This window comes from Triturus cristatus, chromosome 3_1 (genome assembly GCF_964204655.1).
Source record: "Triturus cristatus chromosome 3_1, aTriCri1.1, whole genome shotgun sequence".
NCBI classification, from domain to species: Eukaryota; Metazoa; Chordata; class Amphibia; order Caudata; family Salamandridae; genus Triturus; species Triturus cristatus.
This window is the reverse complement of record NC_140583.1, coordinates 767,629,290-767,647,839: the sequence shown is the minus strand read 5'-3', so window position 1 is coordinate 767,647,839 and position 18,550 is coordinate 767,629,290. Positions and strand designations below refer to the sequence as shown.

The window sequence follows — 18,550 nt, the reverse complement described above, 5'->3', positions numbered from 1 at the left end:
AGCTTTCTATCACCTTTCTCCTTTAAAGAATACTTAACAGTCTCACGTAAGCCTCAAAAGTTATCCCCTCCTATTCTTAAAAACAACTGTAGATTGCTAGATTCTATTATGTCATGTATTCTTAATGAGCTTCATACTTTCCTCCAATCTACTATATGGCATTACAAACATATTCATTTAACACATAGATCCATATATTGGAAGTCCTTTAGAGATAAGGGATTGATTAGTGTTAGTCAACTTTTATGTCAAGAATCTCTCAATTTTTTCAAGCAAGCCCAATCACTCTTTGGATTTCCACCCTCGTTCCAACATAAATTTAAACTTTTACAAAATAGTATCAATACAACATATAATATTTTTAAATCTGTTCCTAAAACTGCACCTAGCTTACAACACCCCCTTACTTCTCTCCTACATATGAATCCCAAGACATCAATTACATAATCCCAATTGAATTGTACTCTAATAGTAGAAAAAAGACCGAAGCTAACATATAATGGCAACAAGATCTAGAAATCTCATGGTCTACCCCCAGATGGAAGCAGATTTGGATTAAAATAAGGAAATCATCCTGCGCAGCAAACACAACACAAACATTATTCTACATTTATAATACAATACTCTTCACCCCTTTATCTATATACACAGAAATTCAGATATACCAGACGCTTGTTGGACATGTTCAACGCAGCATGCTGACCTAAACACCTACTTTTTCATATGCCCTTCCATCCCCGATTTTTGGCTGAAGGTTTGAAAGCAAATTAATTCCACCTTTGATTCACATGTGCCTTTCTCTAGATCAAATGTTTTTTTGGGGAGTGTATCAGACGGCTGGGAAGATGCTTTATTAAATGTTAGAATATTTGACTAGTTATTAGCAGTGGCTTTCCAACAGATCACAACACATTGGTAAGATCTTACTCAATTATCATGCAAAGCGTAGTGGTATACAGTCTTTCATAATCACAGACTGGACACTGTATATATGTAACCTTTATCGCTTGTCCTAAAACAAAAGGAGTTATGGAGTACGGTCACATCCATCCTCGACAAATCTTCCAAGGCATCGAAGTTGCTTACACCTGATGCACAAGAAGTTCTTCAACCTCCTTGACCTTCTATGTTTTAAAAATATTTACTATTTATTGCCTATATTATTAGTATTTTAATATAATTGCAACAGACTATAGTTTATATAAATCATGTACATCCTCCCGCTTCCACCTTTTGTCTCTTATTTTTATATATTTTGCTGGCATATTATATCTCAATGTATTTATTGATTATTCTATGGTTATATTTTATTAATCTAATAAACTTTTACGTTAAACATTTTAAATGACAGCCTGCAACTGTGCTGAAAAAAAGCACAGAGTCAAGACTGATTTGCATAGCTGTGTCTGAACTGGGATAGCAAAGTGAGCTAAAGAATGATGATGGATTCAACCCAGATCTGTGACTGGGGGTGAGTGCTTGAAAAGTTTCAGCACTCCATCCATCATCTCCTTGTGTTTTCTCAAAAATGCACTACCAGATGTATCCACACCCTTAACACTCTCCTGCTGAAATGGTGTGGTACATTAGCTAAACTGGTTTTTGATCTGAGGATTGGATTTTTCACAATTGGTATGACTTTAGTGATGTAATATTAATAGCAGCACCCCACCCTAAAAGTTGTTCCAGCATTACTCAATGCTACAAGCCATGCAATATTAACAAGAGGCTCAATTGAAGCCTACTGGAGCATGGGGGAAAAGGAAAATGCTGGAAAGATAATGTCAGAGAAGAGGAAAATGAAATTCCCAGTGCAATGAAAACCAAGGTTAGTTGTGCAAGCCAGGGCTCGATATAACTCGCAGACCATGAGTGGTGGCACAATGAAGAACAAATTTATTAAAGGACAAGGAATCTGGCACAAAATGGAGACAGGAATTTAGGCAATGATGGCAATCAGTAATTTGAAAGTTACAATAGTGCAGGGAGTGATATACTTTTTGCCTGAGATTACATGGTCAGCAGAAATCTACTATTAGAAATCCTAGGGTTTATGCCATAGACAAAATCCTAATGCAGTGAAAAGAAAATCTGGCACTGTTGCGAAACAATGCAGGGAGTGTGTTAGTTAAAATAAAGTATTCTTGCTAAATTGCACTAGAAAGCAGCTGGCCAAAGTATTGCTAATGTCGAAATAAGGTTGAGAGTGGTGTAAGTTTGGCATAAAGTCTCCAATTCCTGGAAGCTAGCACAAACCAGCAGATCCCATGATGCTATTACAAGGGAAACATGTCTCAACCGAGACTAAGACTGGAAGGAGTGTCTTAAAAAAGTGAGATTGTGCGCATAGGCAGAAGGGGTGGTTGCATCAGAATCTGTTGACCATCTTGAAGCAGAGTGGGGTAATGATGGGCATAGGATGCCAATTACATTTTTAAGCAAACAGGAAGTAAGAAACAGAAAGATACGTACATTTGTATAAATAGGAGGGATTATGTCAACTTCAATTATCTAGGGCTACCCAACATCTCTATCCATAAGATACAAGTTGTATACTGTTTACTTTAGATCCTTCTTCAAACTCGCCTGTTTGGTCTTTCGGGCTCATCATCATTCTGCCCCTCATTTCATCAATTCCCTCATCACTTCCCACGCTCCCAGACGAACTCTCCGGTCCTCATCACTTTCTCTGCTTCACGTCCCCCGCTTTCGCAAAACTCGCACTGGGGGCACCCGCTTCTCGGTCTTGGCCCCCCGGTTTTGGAATAGTCTTCCTCTCTCTATTCGTTCCATTCCCATCTACACCCACTTCCGTAAGGCCCTCAAAACTTTCCTGTTTTCTCAGGCTTTTCCTAGCTAGTCCTTTTGGGTTTCTTTGTGAGCTTGGATGAGTCCTCAGCGCCAGGAAGCCGCTTGGCCGCAGTGCGCTTAAACAAATTCCCCTTTTCATTTCATTTCATTTCATTTCGAGTCACTGAAAACGAGGGTGTAAGATTGATCTTCCAACTCCCAAGATGTATGCATGCAACCCCATGAGTGCAAAAACTTCATTAGCTTCCTGTAAGACAAAGCATTCACTTTACAACATATTGTCTTATATTCACAAGCATGAGGAGCTCTGCTACTCACTTTATACTAAAGATGAAAGGAAAAAAACCCTGAAAAACTTGAGATCTGGTCATTCCAACTTTTCGTTACTCCTAAATTACAGAATTGCAGAGTTGGTAGAATTAGTTTCATGATAAAAGCTTCTTCAGTATGGATCTCACTTCCTGATCACATCTGCCACAAACCTGATGTGAAGCTATTACGCAGAAAGCTTAAGACATAGCTCTTTAAGGAGGCTTATCCAGAGGGCCGGCTCGCCTCCTCTGCTAAATATTGCCTATTCTTGTTGCCTGTTCAGCACCAAGAAACGTATGGTGAACATGCGTTTTCTAAGAATATTAACATAAGATAACAGGGATAATAAGATCGCATGTTAACAGCATTTCAAGATTATATCTGAAGCATAACTTACGTGGTTATAAATCATAGTATCACATAATCAAGGGTTTTTATAAAAAAAGACAAATACAAATAATTAATGTTTCATGAGGTGGGCCACAAATAGATTTTCATGAAGTGTCATCAATTGTCCTGAGAGTAAATAAATCTTATTCATATAGAGCTGTTCTACATTATCACCCTCAGGCTCTTCTCATTATCTGCTCAGCCCTGATGCTGTTCCCAAAACTAAAAGGGATCAAAACATTGCTGATTAATCTTTGACAGGCCTTTTAATTAAGTATCAATTTTCTTATAGTTGTTGGTAAAATAATTTTGTGTTTTGCACTTAAAGGGACTGATTACAATGCTGGCGATCGGTCCACTGCCATCTCGTCGGAGGCGGTCCGACCGACACCCCTTCAGTCCAACCGCTGTATTACAATACTAGTGGTTGGAACGACACCAGCCTGATGAAAGACTGCTGACACCGCCAGGATTGAGGATCCCGACAGTGTGGAGGCCAGAGGAGCGGCCAGGAATGGTGGCGGTGCCAAAGCAGGCACCGCCGTCGAGATTACAATATCCCTTTCTGGCAGCCTTTTCATGGCAGGAGCCCCGCCATGAAAAGGTTGTCGGAAAAGTATTAGGGGGCCCTAAACACTGCTGTACTATCACCTGAAAAAGTGTCCCTGAGGGCACGAATAGTGCCCCTCTTTAATGACACCTCCGTAAAGCATGTGCCATTGACGACATAGTGCATGGCACAATGTGCACTGACGTGCTGAAGGCGCTGCACGGCAGCAGTATCTGCTGTGGCACATTCCTGTGGCCGCGGCCTGTCTCTGCCATGGTACCGCCGGAGTTCTGACTGCCAGCTAAGTGGTCCTATTCAATTTCGGTGATTGGACCACCCACGTGTTTTTCAGGCAGTCTCCCGACTGCTGCAATTGCTGTCGGCAGTCTGACCAACTATCATCATAATCAGGCCCTAAATGTCTCTATCACAGTGTGCATCATATTTGCAGCACAGGCCAGTTTTTTAAAATTACATTTTCACAATTTCATCTTGGTTATGAAATATTTTTATTTTGTGATAGCTTTATAATCCTATTTTTCAAGTGACCATTGTCTCAGTTAAACACCTTAAAATATTTCAGTGCAAATAGATGAAAATAACCAAACATATTACATACTTTTTGCAATTAGATTTTCAGACTGTGCATTCATACATTCATAGGGAATAACTCTCACAGAGTGAGGTACATTCCATATATAATTTATGAATATACTACAATTCTATTTGTAATGGTACATAATGTTCTGGTGGCCAAAAGTAGAGTTTATTTTGAAACTTGTTAAACTAGCTGTAACTAAAAAATGTCTTCTATTTCAGAGAGAATTTGTCCTCTAGAAGAGTACCACCATGAGTGCCATATGTGTTCCTAGAGCATCGAATGGTTTTATTTGGACAGTTTTCAGGCTAAATTGAGTCATAATCCAGTGAGGGAAACCACTGTATCTGAAAAAGAGCAGCAAGACACTTAGAGGCGGATGGACGACCATTGGATTTTGCAACTCGCTAATTGCAACAAATTGCAAGTCGCAATTTGCGAGTTGCAAAATCCAATGTACCACGGTGTCTCAGACACTGTTTGCGATTTCCAATGGGGTCCCAAATTGCATGTCTCATTAATATTAATGAGGCTGTCACAATTTGAGACCCCATTGGAAATGGCTGGCACTTTCAAGGATCGTGGCCTGCTGGGGTCAGCAGACCACCATGTCTGGGACTGCTTTGTCAATAAATCAGTTTTTTGTAATGCAGCCGTTTTCATTAAAGGAAAACAGGATTCATTTAAAAAATAAAAATGAAACATTTCAGTTTCATTTTTTAAGGGCAGGCAGAGGTTCCTTCTCCATAGTGCTATAGTGGTCTCCAACTTCGTATTGCTATAGTGGTCTACTGCAACAAGTGTACGAAGAAGGAGGATCTGTTTTGCTGCAGATTTGTGTAGAGGTTTAGGTTGTATTAGATCAAATAATCTTTACTTTGCAGGACTTGCAGCAAAGGCCTATAAGAAATTAATGGGGGGTTTCAAAACTGCGGAGGAGCAATCTCTGGAACTAAGCTATTAAAAGTATTGACAGATGGAAGAAGGAGAATATCAGTTTTATACATTGCAGGGAAAAGAAATCCAAGACCAGTGACAGAAAGAGTGGGACTGCAGTTAGGAAATAACATGAGAACTATATTTTTAGGTAGGGAAGGAACAAGGGCATGTTGGCCTACAAGATTTTTTCCGAAATATAAATGCATGTCTTTGCTGTATATTGACTGAGCTCTGGTGGCAACCCAAATGCCCGAGATGTGGGGAAAACCAATTTATTTCTGGCACAAGTGATAGGTGTGTGAAAAAAATGGAAACGTGATTTGGAGCTCAGTTGAAATGTTTGTGCTGACAACTACAAATGAGTCAAAAGTTATAGCTATTGGTTTTTCTGCAAAGCAGAAAGTATGTATGATACAACTGAAATTATTGGCACTTCATATTGTACTGGCAAGATGCAGAATAACCATGAATTGGCAAATGACAGATTTGCTTCCAAAAGGAAAGTGACAGTTAAATAGATGAAAACTGCCCACATTGGACAGGTATTTAAATATTTGGTATTTGCAAAATGTGATAAATTGGGGTGTCGGTTGAGTCGGGTGTTAACCCTTCTGTCCCTCAGAGCTTCCACGCTCTGTCCATTGATGGTAACCCTGTTTAAACTTGTAAGTATTTGAAGGCATGCAGCTTTGGGCACTATCTATGTCTGTCACCCAGGACCATAGGGCAATCTCAACTTTTTTCCCACACTAACTAGGGCCATGTCCTCACTAAGCATTACATTGGTCAACCCTGGGGTATGCCAACCACTGAGAGGGAAACACCTTTTACCACACAGTCTTTGCCATGCAGTACACTTACCACATAATCTTTATCATGCAGATGTCTTTAACACGCATGCCTTTACCAGGCATGTTTGGCAAGTATATGTAATTAAGGGCAATTTATTGTTTATTCATCTCATGTAATTATATTATATACATATATTCATATATTTGTGTGTGTATATTACCTACTGGCAGTCGCCAGTAGGTAGTTATAGTTAGGACCTATTTTCCATAGGAAATCTGCAACATTCTATTTGGAATAACATTGGCGCCGATTGACGAATCTTCGCAAAATTTTCCAAACTTTTGGCTAGTTCCGGTCCGCTCCTATCCTGAAAATTTCACGGTGATTCGTCAAGCGGGGGGGGCGAGGAAAAAGGGGGTTCCCAAAACACGTTTTCCCCATGCATTTTCCCATAGGACCTGTTGACGCAGCTACAGCCCAAGCTGCTGAACGGAATTACACCAAATTTGGCAAAGAGGTAGTCCTCAGTTCAGACTCGTGCCATTTGTAGGGGTGGGCGAAATTTGCGTAATCGCGTTACGCAAATCTCAGCGAAACGGTAAAAAATCTCCGCGAACACGCGGAAATTCCGCGAACACGCGGAATTGCTTGTTCGCGATACTTTTTTCCTGTTCGCGATCGCTGTTTGCGTGCTCGGGGTGAAATATCTCGCGAACACGCATATTGAGAACGCGAACAAGCGGAAAATTTCGCGAAGTCGCGGAACGCAGGTTTTTGGGTCATTTCGCGTTCTCCGCGGAACGCGAAATTACACAAATTCCGCAAATTCCGCGAACGGAGCGGAATTTACTGCCCAGGCCTAGCCATTTGCTTAAATGGTGTAACTCCGTTCAGTAGTTCCTGAGAAAATTAGAGTTAAAAAGATAGATATATCTGGGCGGAGCCTAACCACACATCTCATTGTGAGATCTGATTGGCTGTCAGTACTTCATCCAAGAAGTGTTGGCAGCCATCTTGGGACCAATATACATGATAGCACCTCATTAAAAAGCATTGCAGTTAATAGAAGGTTTTAAGACTTTAGTTACATTATAAATCATTTGTTGATGGTATCATACTCATTTTAGGAATTGTGGTGTGTTCTAAGGTGATTTTACCATGTGAAAAAGCCTTCTGCTGTGATATCATGAATCATGTTTGAGAGAAAACTATTTTCTCATGCTTTTCCCACAGAGGTTTGGAAGGTGATCTATAAGTTAAACTGAGAGCATATTTTCTGTAAATTCACATTATCTTTCTCAGTCATGTGAGAATGAAGTCTGACATTCTCAGTAAAACATGTACATCCAACAAGGGCAGAGACTGTCCGTTGATTCCTTTGTGTTCTACTGCAGCTTCCCAGAGTGTTCTAAAGAACAACTAGAGCGCTAACAGTCCTACTTATGACAAACGTATTGCACACCTGAAGCCATCTTGATTGGAATAAAGTGGTAACTCTTAAAACATTTAATTTAAAAAGGAATAAAATGAGGGGGTTCATTTTGCCATAGAAAGTATGATTAGTGCTGCAGAAAGAAAAATTACGGCACATTTTGAGTGACTTCTCAAATCCTCTTCTATTTCATTAAAACATTCTGACATGCAGACTGAAACATGCCCTTTCAATACCAGCAGCAGACTTCCCTGGTGAGCAGTAGCTTTACTACAGTGATCTAATGAGCAACTAGAGTGCTAACATTCTGAATTTATGGCAAATGTGTGACACATCTGAATGCCTTCTTGATGGAATCAAAGTAAAAAACTGAAAATATTTCCTACTGAGGAGACTGTAGTAAATGAGGAAATTAGGAAACTTCATGACAAATAAGTAGCCCAAAATGGCCACCAGAGACAAAAGAGCCCAAATGTAGCACAAATATCACCCAGATGTAGCCCAAGTCTAGCCGAATGACAGAATGTCCCAGAGTGTTCTAACGAACAACTAGAGCGCTAACAGTCTTACTTATGACAAAAGTATGGCACACCTGAAGCCATCTTGATTGGAATAAAGTGGTAACGCTTAAAACATTTAATTTACAAAGGAACAAAATGAGGGGGTTCATTTTGCCATAGAAATTATGATTAGTTCTGCAGAAAGAAAAATTAGGGCACATTTTGACTTCTCAAATCCTCTTCTATTTCATTAAAAAATTCTGACATGCAGACTGAAACATGCACTTTGAATACCAGCAGCAGAGTTCCGTGGTGAGCAGTAGCTTTACTACAGTGATCTAATGAGCAACTAGAGTGCTAACATTCAGAATTTATGGCAAATGAGTGACATATCTGAATAACTTCTTATGGAATCAAAGTAAAAAACTGAAAGCATTTCCTACTGAGGAGACTGCAGTAAATGAGGAAATTAGGAAACTTCATAACAAATAAATCTCCCAAGATGGCCACCAGAGACCAAAGAGCCCAAATGCAGCACAAATATCACCCAGATGTAGCCCAAATGTAGCCCAATGACAGAAGTGTGCAAACTACTTATTTTTTGTGTATGTGCAGTTTTATATAGTGCAGACTTGTCAGGTATTGGAGTGCTTTACATGAGCATTGGTTACATCACACAAGATCAAATTCATTTTGGTTGTAGACATGGGGAGATTAAGTGATTTGACCAGAATCACAGAATGTTGAGCTGAAGCAGAAACTCCATCCTGTTTTCCCAGTTGCAAAGTCTGAAGCTCTGGAAGTAACACCACATCCTCTCCCCTAAGTGCAACATTTAATCAAGTGGTCAACTGGATAAAAAAACATAAAGATAACAAATAATTTAAAAGTGCTTTGTTGCTATTTGAAAACTCAGAAAATATGTCCTCATTTTTGATGCAAATAAGACCCTCTCATATATGTAATTTCTAAAGGAAATGCTCTAGGTATTACAGTTTTAATTACATCAAGATGACGTCAGGTGTTCCACACTTTTGTAATAAATATAGAATGTTAGCAATCTAGTTGTTCATTGGGATACTGTTGAGAGGCAGAGGCCAGGGGCACGGACTCTGAAAATTGAAGGCAGGTAGGAGAGTGCAGAGGCAACAATTTGACCACACTGGGCAGGCAGGAAGGGCAGTGGCAGCACAACAGACTATGGAGGGCAGTGGAAAGGGGGGCAGGGGCAACAAACCAACAATACAGGAATGGAAAGAGAGGCTGTGGCAATATAATAGACCATTATGGGCAGAAGGAAGAGGCAGTGGTAGTACAACCATACATACCAACAGACCCGTTTCAGCCAGGAAACGTCCAATGTTTTTAAGCTCAAATGGGCTTTATTTGATCTGTCTCCTGTCTACAATCTCCTCTTTTTCAATGTAACTCAAAGGGGAAAATCAATACCCCAGTTTTTTTTCAAAATCTCCCTCTTACCAAGTTCAAAATGTTCCCAAGTATGGTACATTGGATCATGGTAGGCAGGAGGAATTGGGGTAGGGACATGGACTCGGATAACAGAGGACAGGAGGGACATGGAGAGGTGCACCAAACTGACCCTGCAGGGCAGGCATCAGGGTTTGCAGCAGCACAATACACCACACAGGGCATGCGGGACGGGAGTGCAGCACAACAATCCATAGAAAGCAATAGGGAGGGGACAGGACCATGCACATGGACAACAGAGAACAGAGGGGAAAGAGGCAATGGTAGCTACCTGACCATAATGGACAGACAGTAGAGAAATCTGCAGCATAACAGACCATAAAGGGCAGGAGGGACGGATCAGGGGCATTACAATGGAACAGACAAGCCAGGAGGGAGGGAATAGGGGTCTGCACATGGAAACAGAGGGCTGGGGGCAAGGTGGCAGGTCAGGAGCTGCAAGATGACCATGGAAGTCAGGCAGGATAGGCACTAGAAACAAGACACACCATGGAGAGCAACAGTGAGACTATGATGGCATACACACAGACCATGGAGGGAAGGTGGGAGGGGGTCAGGGGCAGCGAGCTGACCACACAGGGAAGGTGGGAGGGGCCGTGGCAGCACAGAAGACCATGCATGGCAAGCAGGAGGGTTACTGGCAGCACAATGGCTATGATGGGCAAGAAGGAGGGTGCAGGGGCATGCACAAAGGACCATGGAGGATAGAAGGGAGGGTCAGGACCTGGGCACAGACAAGAGAGTTTAGGGGAAGGGGCCTCACAACAGACCGCGCGGGGCAGGCAGGAGGAGCAGTTGCAGCACAACAGACCAGGGAGGGCAGAAGGGTGTGGCAGTAAAATGGACCATGGAGGACAGGAGAAAGGGGATAGGGGCATGGCATGTGGACAGGCAATGTGGAGGTGGCAGGGACAGGTTACAGTCATCTGACATTCCTAGGCAGGTGGGAGGGGAGTGGCAGCTCAACAGAACACTCAGAGTAGATAGGAGTGGCAGGTCCATGGAACATGGTGGGCAAAAAGGATGGAGCAAGGGCATGCACAAAGACATCGGAGGGCAGGGGGAAGGAGAATAGGGGCAGCAAGCTAAGCACAGAGGCTAAGCAGGAGGTCAATGATGGGCCATAGAATTGGGCAATGGAGGGCAGGAGGAGTGGAATTGGACATCATGCTAAATGGAGGGCAGTGACAGCACATCAGACCATGCATGGCAGGAGGGAGGAGGCTAGTCCATGGATTCAGACAACAGAGGATAGGGAGGAAGTGGATGGGGCAGCAAGCTAACTTTTCAGAGAAGGTGGGTATTAGTAACTTTATTGTTTATAAAATGTGTGTCTGTGCGAACTACTTAAAATATGAACAAGTATGCAGCATAATCTCACTTTTATTCTGGAAGAAGAGGATGTTTGTGACTGTGACTCCGGGCTCACTTGGCAGAAACACCCCTTGACCCTCCACCCCCCCATCGCAAAATGTAATGTCCGTGAAAAGGGTAGGTGGATGCAGTGTTATATAGAACATAGTCCTGAGAGCACGATTGAAAATGAAAACTAGATATGGTACATGGTATAAACTATGCACCAAAAAGTGTGATGTAAGATGAACCGGGGCGTGAAATATAATATGCAATACATTGTGTGCAATGACAGATTCATTGGAGAGCGTGAGATAGCACAGGCACTAGCGCGTGCTATGCGATATGCGCCTTGGAGTGTACTATGCACAGGGCAGTGTTGTGTAACCTAACTAGTCTCTAAAGCTGTAATATAAAATATGTGCTGGGGAGTGTAACGTTGCATATGCACTGTGACAAAGATATGGATCCCAGATTGTAATATGTATGGCATAGCGCTGTGCGTTATAACATAGGCATCGAGGAAGGCACGTTAGATGGGGCAATATAACCCGTGCGAAGTCAAGTGTGGCATTATATATTCACGGGGTGGTGTTACAGTGCACATGGGCTAGAGAGTGTCATAGCATACGCACTAGTTGGTGGAATACAACACAGAGGTGTGTGGCACTCGGCGGGCACTGGTGGGTGTAACACAGCACTGGGCTCAGCCAGGGGCACGCTGTGACTCTCAAGTGAGGTTCGTCTCCTTTCCAGAGAGTAAAATAAAAAGTATTAAACATCCAGCGGTGGATGTGTGTTTTATTAACCGTGAGGGGGGTATCTTGCATAGTTTGGTCAAATTTTTGTCGAATCCCCTTTGAATGACTGTGTGCGTGTGTATTAAATGTGCCCGTCAATAGCTACCCATGTTTGTACAAATAAACGACAAGGGTGTCTACTTGGAGAGAACCCACCGGCGTAGGCGCCGGGATTAGGCATGGTAGGGCATAAGACACGTCAGAGCTTCACTAGCGGTGTAAATACATTCCACGTGGATTCATTGTAGGCATAGTCGCCTTTTAATTAATATCATGCAAATCGTCATGGTGATAGGTACATACGGTTTGTCCAGCATGTCCTAGGTGTTTCTATAAATATATTTTTTTTTTAAATAATAAAAAACAAAGGCCGGCCCCGGGGGATGGGGTCCCCCGGGCCATAAGTGGCCTGAGGAGGGGGGCAACGCAGCCCCCCTCCTAAAGAATTAAAAAAGAAAAAAGGCCATGACACGGGGGTTGGGGTCCGCGGGGCCGATTAAGGCCTTGGGAGGGGGGCCACGCTAAATATATAAATATTTATATAAATAAATATATATATATATATATATATTCACTGAAAAAACCATAGGTTTCAGGCACGTTATAGTTAGGATTTAGCATTTGAAAAACCTTAGAAATTCACTGAAGAAACCATGGGTTTCAGGGGCGTTATAGTTAGCTGGACTTTTCGCTCGTGCAAAACCATTGAAATTCCCCCGTTATAGTTAGTTCAGCTAACTATAACTCGCGCGCCCGCAATGCACTGCTGATGACGTCACATATTACATCACTCATGACATGGTCAGTGACATTTGAATGCGGGGATTTTCACACACACACACATATATATATACATATATATATATATATATATATATATATATATATATTACCTACTGGCGGTCGCCAGTAGGTAGTTATAGTTAGGACCACGTTTCCATAGGAAATCCGCAACATTCTATTTTGAATAACTTTTGCGCCGGTCGACGAATCCTCGCGAATTTTTCAAAATAGGTGGGGCGCTACGCTCCGCTCCTACCCTGAAAGTCTCGGGGGGATTCGTCAAGCGGGGGCTGAGATAAAAGGGGGGTCCCAAAACGCGTTTTTCCCATGCATTTTTCCATAGGACCTTTAGACACAGCTACAGCCCGAACGGCTGAACAGAATTACTAGAAATTTGGCAGAGAGGTAGTCCTCAGGTCAAGGAAGTGCCTTTTTTAGGTTTGGTGTAAATCTGTTCAGTAGATTCTGAGAAAATAGCCTTTAAATCAATATATATATCTGAGCCAGCTTACGGTGCGCTTACGGTACGCTTACCGTACGCGTACGGTGGCGTGCGCGAGCCCGATTCTGATTGGCTCTTAGATCTTAGTAAACATTCGAATCGGCCGAAACCAGGAAGCGGCGGCCGCCATTTTCTCTCTCGCACTGAGAGTGTGGATTAAAATACAAAGCACAAAAACATGTAAAGGGGCTGTTTGGACAGCTCCAAAACACCTAGCCATGTTGACGGAGTCCCCAAAGATCCCCCAAGGCCAAAAACGGAATTTTTATTTTTTCGCTAATTTCGCCGATTACGCTTACCGTACGCGTACGGTGAAAAAATATCAAAAAAAAATAATTATCCACACTCTCCTCACCCCGTGTGCAAATGGTGCCCGAAGGGCACCATTTGTGCATGGCTTATAACAGGTGTGAAAAATTAAAATATTACATTTCAAAACGAAGTGCATCATATGTCCTCCATGTGCGCACGGTGCGCGAAGCGCATCGTGCGTACATGGCCCATCTAGCGTAACGTGGGCACGCGGTGCGCGTAGCGCACCGCGTGCCCACCGTGCGTGCACGGCACTAACTGCGTAAAGTGGGCGCGCGGTGCGCGAAGCGCACCGCGTGCTCACTGTGCACGCACGGTGCGCGAAGCGCACCGTGCGCGCATGGAACGAACTGCGTTAAGTGGGCGCGCACGCCACGAATGGCGTAAAGTAACTTAGCATTTAAAAAAACGTACAAATTCACTGAAAAAACCATAGGTTTCACACACGTTATAGTTAGGAATGTGCATTTAAAAAACCTTGCAAATTCACTGAAAAAACCATAGGTTTCACACATGTTATAGTTAGCGGAAATTTTACTGATAAAAAACCAATGAAATTCCCCCGTTATAGTTAGTGCAGGCAACTATAACTCACGCGACCGCAATCTTCTGCTGATGACATATGTGTCTTTATGAAAAAAAAATATTTGTAATATATGTATAGCTAAAAATTTATGGAAGAAGACATGGGCAAATAAGTGTCTAAATACAGTATTAGCATCAGCAGAGGATTGCGGTCGCGTGAGTTATAGTTGCCTGCACTAACTATAACGGGGGAATTTCATTGGTTTTTTATCAGTAAAATTTCCGCTAACTATAACATGTGTGAAACCTATGGTTTTTTCAGTGAATTATATATATATGTATATATATATGTGTGTGTGTGTGAAAATCCCCGCATTCAAATAATCATCCTTGTCTCTTTGGAATTTGGATTGCTTTCGACGCTGTACACTCTCCTCGTGCTTGTCTATTTGTTGCTCGAGACCAATCCTCACTAACGTCAACTGATGCCAGTGAAGGAGAACCGGAGCAGACAGGTAGTGAAAGGCCCAAAAGATCTTTTTTAGGGGACATGCGGATGGTGCTACAGCAACAGCATTGGGAGCAGACAATGAGCAACCAACCTCAAAGTTTCAGAGTAAGAGGTACAGGCCATCCACAAGGACAACAAGGGCAAAGAAGTAACTGGCAAGGCGAGGACGAAGGAGCAAAAGGGCAAGAACAAGTTGGGACACAGACACGAAGCATGCAACAGAAGCAAGTGTAGAGGATGAACTACAGATTGTAAATCTGACGCAAAGAATTATGTCTCCTGCGGAGATATCAGTTCTGAAACGCGGACTACAGTTTTGCCCGGTAGTGAGAATGGACTTGGCACAAACACGTATTGATGTACATCACTGCATAAGGAAAATTAAACTGGCAAAGATTTTCGCAGAAAATGAAAAAATGAGAGAATACATGAGAGAATACAATAAATCCAAACAAACACAGACTGCTACCCTGACAGTGCAGGATGAAGAACCCTTGCTCACTCTAATCAATCTTGATACAACAAACCAGGAAGATGAACTAGAGCTTGCCACTATATGTAAACAAATTGGATCAGGGCTAAGTGGAATGAAACCAAAATCAAAATGTTATCCACTACTAATAACGATGGATGTAATCTCACTTTACACCAATATTATAATGTGAGTACTTCCTGTCTAACAAAAAATGTATTTCTCAAAGGAGAGGAGATTTACATTTAAACAAAAGGGACAGCCATGGGCTTTTCTTTTAGTCCAAATTATGCATGCCTAGCAATGTGTTGGTGGGAGCAGCACCTTGCCTGGCACCCTGGCAATGATGAATATGTAATCATAATTGTGAGTTGGTTCAGATTTATTGATGATCTGCTGATCATTTGGGACAGCACAGAAGAATAATTTGAGAGATATTTCATGATTCTGAATAACACTGAAGCGCACTTCTATGAAATCAGTCAGGACAGAGTTATCTTTCTCGACAATGAAATCTATGTGAAAGAAAAAAAGATTGAAACCACCCTGCATCGCAAAGAGACAGCTACCAATGCAATTTAGCATGCTCAAAGTTTCCACCAAACAACATTGATTGCAAATATCCGTTACAGAGAATTTCTGAGAATTAAAAGAATCTGCTCGGAAGAGGAGGAATGGTCAAAACATCGAGATCAAACGAGTAACAGATTCAAACAGAGGGTATATACCAAAAAGACAATAAATAAATGCAGAGAAAGAACTGAAACCAAAAAAAGAGATGAAATCATGAAAGCAAAGGTGCCTACTGAAAGCCCAAATGTGATTTGTTTAATAATAACACACTCACAAGAGTTTAACTAAATCAAAGCCATTCTGAAAAGGAATTGGAGAATTTTACAACTGGACCCTACAGTGGCAGGTATTATCGGAAACCACCCTAATATAACTTGGGGAGGGCAATGAATTTAAAAGACACATTGGTTCGAAGCCACCATGGACAAAATAAAAAGACCAAAACAACACAATGGTTAAAAACAATTGGCTTTATTAAATGCTATAATTGTAAGGTTTGTCAAATTGCCCGAAATAAAAAGGAAATTACATGGGCAAACAAAAAGAAATGGAAAATTCAAAAATTGATAACCTGCAAAACACAATTTGTAGTATACGTAATAGAATGACCCTGCGCTTTAAAGTATGTGGGTAGCACAATTTGCGAATTAAAGAAAAGGATTATTGAACAAGTAAGAGCAACATTAGCAAAAGATCGGAGCAATGCGGTGGCGAAGCATATGGAGTTGAAGCACAACAGTGATTGGAAACAACGAAAATGTTATGGCATAGAAAGAGTGGACCTACATGCACGTGGAGGGAACAGAGAAAAAAAGACTGTGTCAACGGGAATCTAGACAAATATTAGCGCTCAAGACCTACACCACATTTGGTCTGAACCAGGCCGAGGAACTATTTGTAAATCTTTGAATATTGTAACCCATTAACTTTTGACTTCTCACAAAACTGAATTTTAACTCTTCTTTTCTCATTTTTCATTTTTTAGTTTTTGTTACTGTGTGATTTATAATGGCACAACTGGATGATCGGCGACGATGAATTTAAGTCATAAAATAGTATCAAGCGGTTAAACCCCCACCGGAGGGGTTAATTACAACATTGACATAATAGTTACCAAATGGCCTGTATATAGTTTGGAGAATTATGCTACTAGTGGTGAAATCCCACTGGAGGGAAATTAATTGGTGCCGGATGGTAACGCACGAAGTTCGTAACTTTTCAAATGCATAATGAAAGAAATACGCTTAATTTATGAACAATTGAATTGATATATTGATTTAAAAGTGATTTGGAATCTTTAATGTGTTTATGTGCATGGAACCATGAACGAATTCACAATAATGGATGTGAGAATTTTGGTAGGTTATTTACAATTGTCATTGTTTGCCTAATGTAACTACATATACCAGAATGCTTAGACCACAGAGGCAGAAAATCACGTGACTTTTTAAAAAAAATAAGTATGCTGGGTAATTGTTTTGCTACTAACAGTGACCAGGGGCTCATGGAGCTCGAAACGCATTGGTTTAGATTGCTGTAAATGGAGAAATCAGCCCATTTTATTTTGGATTTAAAATACTTGTGAAAAGCCTTCCACTGAGTGTACTCCATCTGTTTTCCCGTGGGAGAAATTCCTGAAGGATTTATTACGGCGTGTGGCTCAGCCGAGGAGATAACGCAACATCTATTAAGTAAGCGCAACTTTGCCAGCAAAAGAGAGCTCTGTTTATAAGTATATATATATAGAGAGAAAGATAACTATTCAAACTGCTCCACCAATTACCAATCTAACAGAATTGAGAGAGGGTATGACCCGATGCAAAAGCCCACTTGGGCACAATGAGTACACAAGTGCGTTACAGTTTACATCCATCACAATGCCCAAAGATTAATTTAAGCACATGCGTTTCACTTTGAGGCCAGTAACATTATTATCCGTTTTGTTACCAATGTTGGATATGATGGACTGATACCCTCGTAGTCTGTATTTTAATTAAATGCAGTAAATGTTTAGAATGTTTAAGCAGAATGTTGGTAATATTATAAATTCTATACTGTGTTAATCGTGGCAAAGGTGGTTAATGAAATGCTTATCAAGGTATTATGAGTTAGAATATGCATTTTTTCTTAGTATTTTTTCTATGTCCTTCACTGGTTACTTTGGTTGCTAAGCGACCTTTTGGTTTGTGTCAAGAGTGTTAGAATGCTTAAATAAAACTTACCTGAGTGATGCCAGACACAGTGAGCAAGGCGGACCCGTCCGCCGAAACGCATCTGGGCAACATCGTATGGAATAAAGATTTTTCTTTGAATAGCATCCCACGGAGTCCGTGCCTGTTTCGTATCGGAGAAACCGGAGAAACCAGGATATATATATATTATCTACTGGCGGTCGCCAGTAGATAGTTATAGTTAGGACCGTGTTTCCATAGGAAATCTCAAAATTCTATTTTGAATAACTTTGGCGCCGGTTGACGAATCCTCGCGAAATTTTCAAAACTAATGGGGCGCTCCATTCAGCTCCTACCCTGAAAGTCTCGGGGTGATTCGTCAAGCGGGGGCCGAGAAAAAAGGGGGGTCCCAAAACACGTTTTCCCCATGCATTTTTCCATAGGACCTTTAGACGCAGCTACAGCCCGAACGGCTGAACAGAATTACTTGAAATTTGGCAGAGAGGTAGCCATAAGGTCAAGGAAGTGCCTTTTGGAGGTCTGGTGTAAATCTGTTCAGTATTTCCTGAGAAAATAGCATTTAAAAGCATATCAATATCTATACGCGCGCAGGGTGCGCGCACCGTGCGAGCACCCTAACGTGCGCGAGCGTAATTCTGATTGGTGGTTACATGTTAGTCAACGTTCGAATCGGTCGAAATCAGGAAGTGTTGGCCACCATTTTGTTTGTTTTCAG

General features: G+C 41.6%; 1 long non-coding RNA gene across 1 annotated transcript in view; it reads right to left on the bottom strand.

Moving 5' to 3' along the window:
* LOC146860976 (uncharacterized) overlaps positions 1-18,550 on the bottom strand; it is a 266,970-nt gene that overhangs the window by 235,133 nt on the left and 13,287 nt on the right. The gene's annotated exons all lie outside the window — the stretch shown is intronic.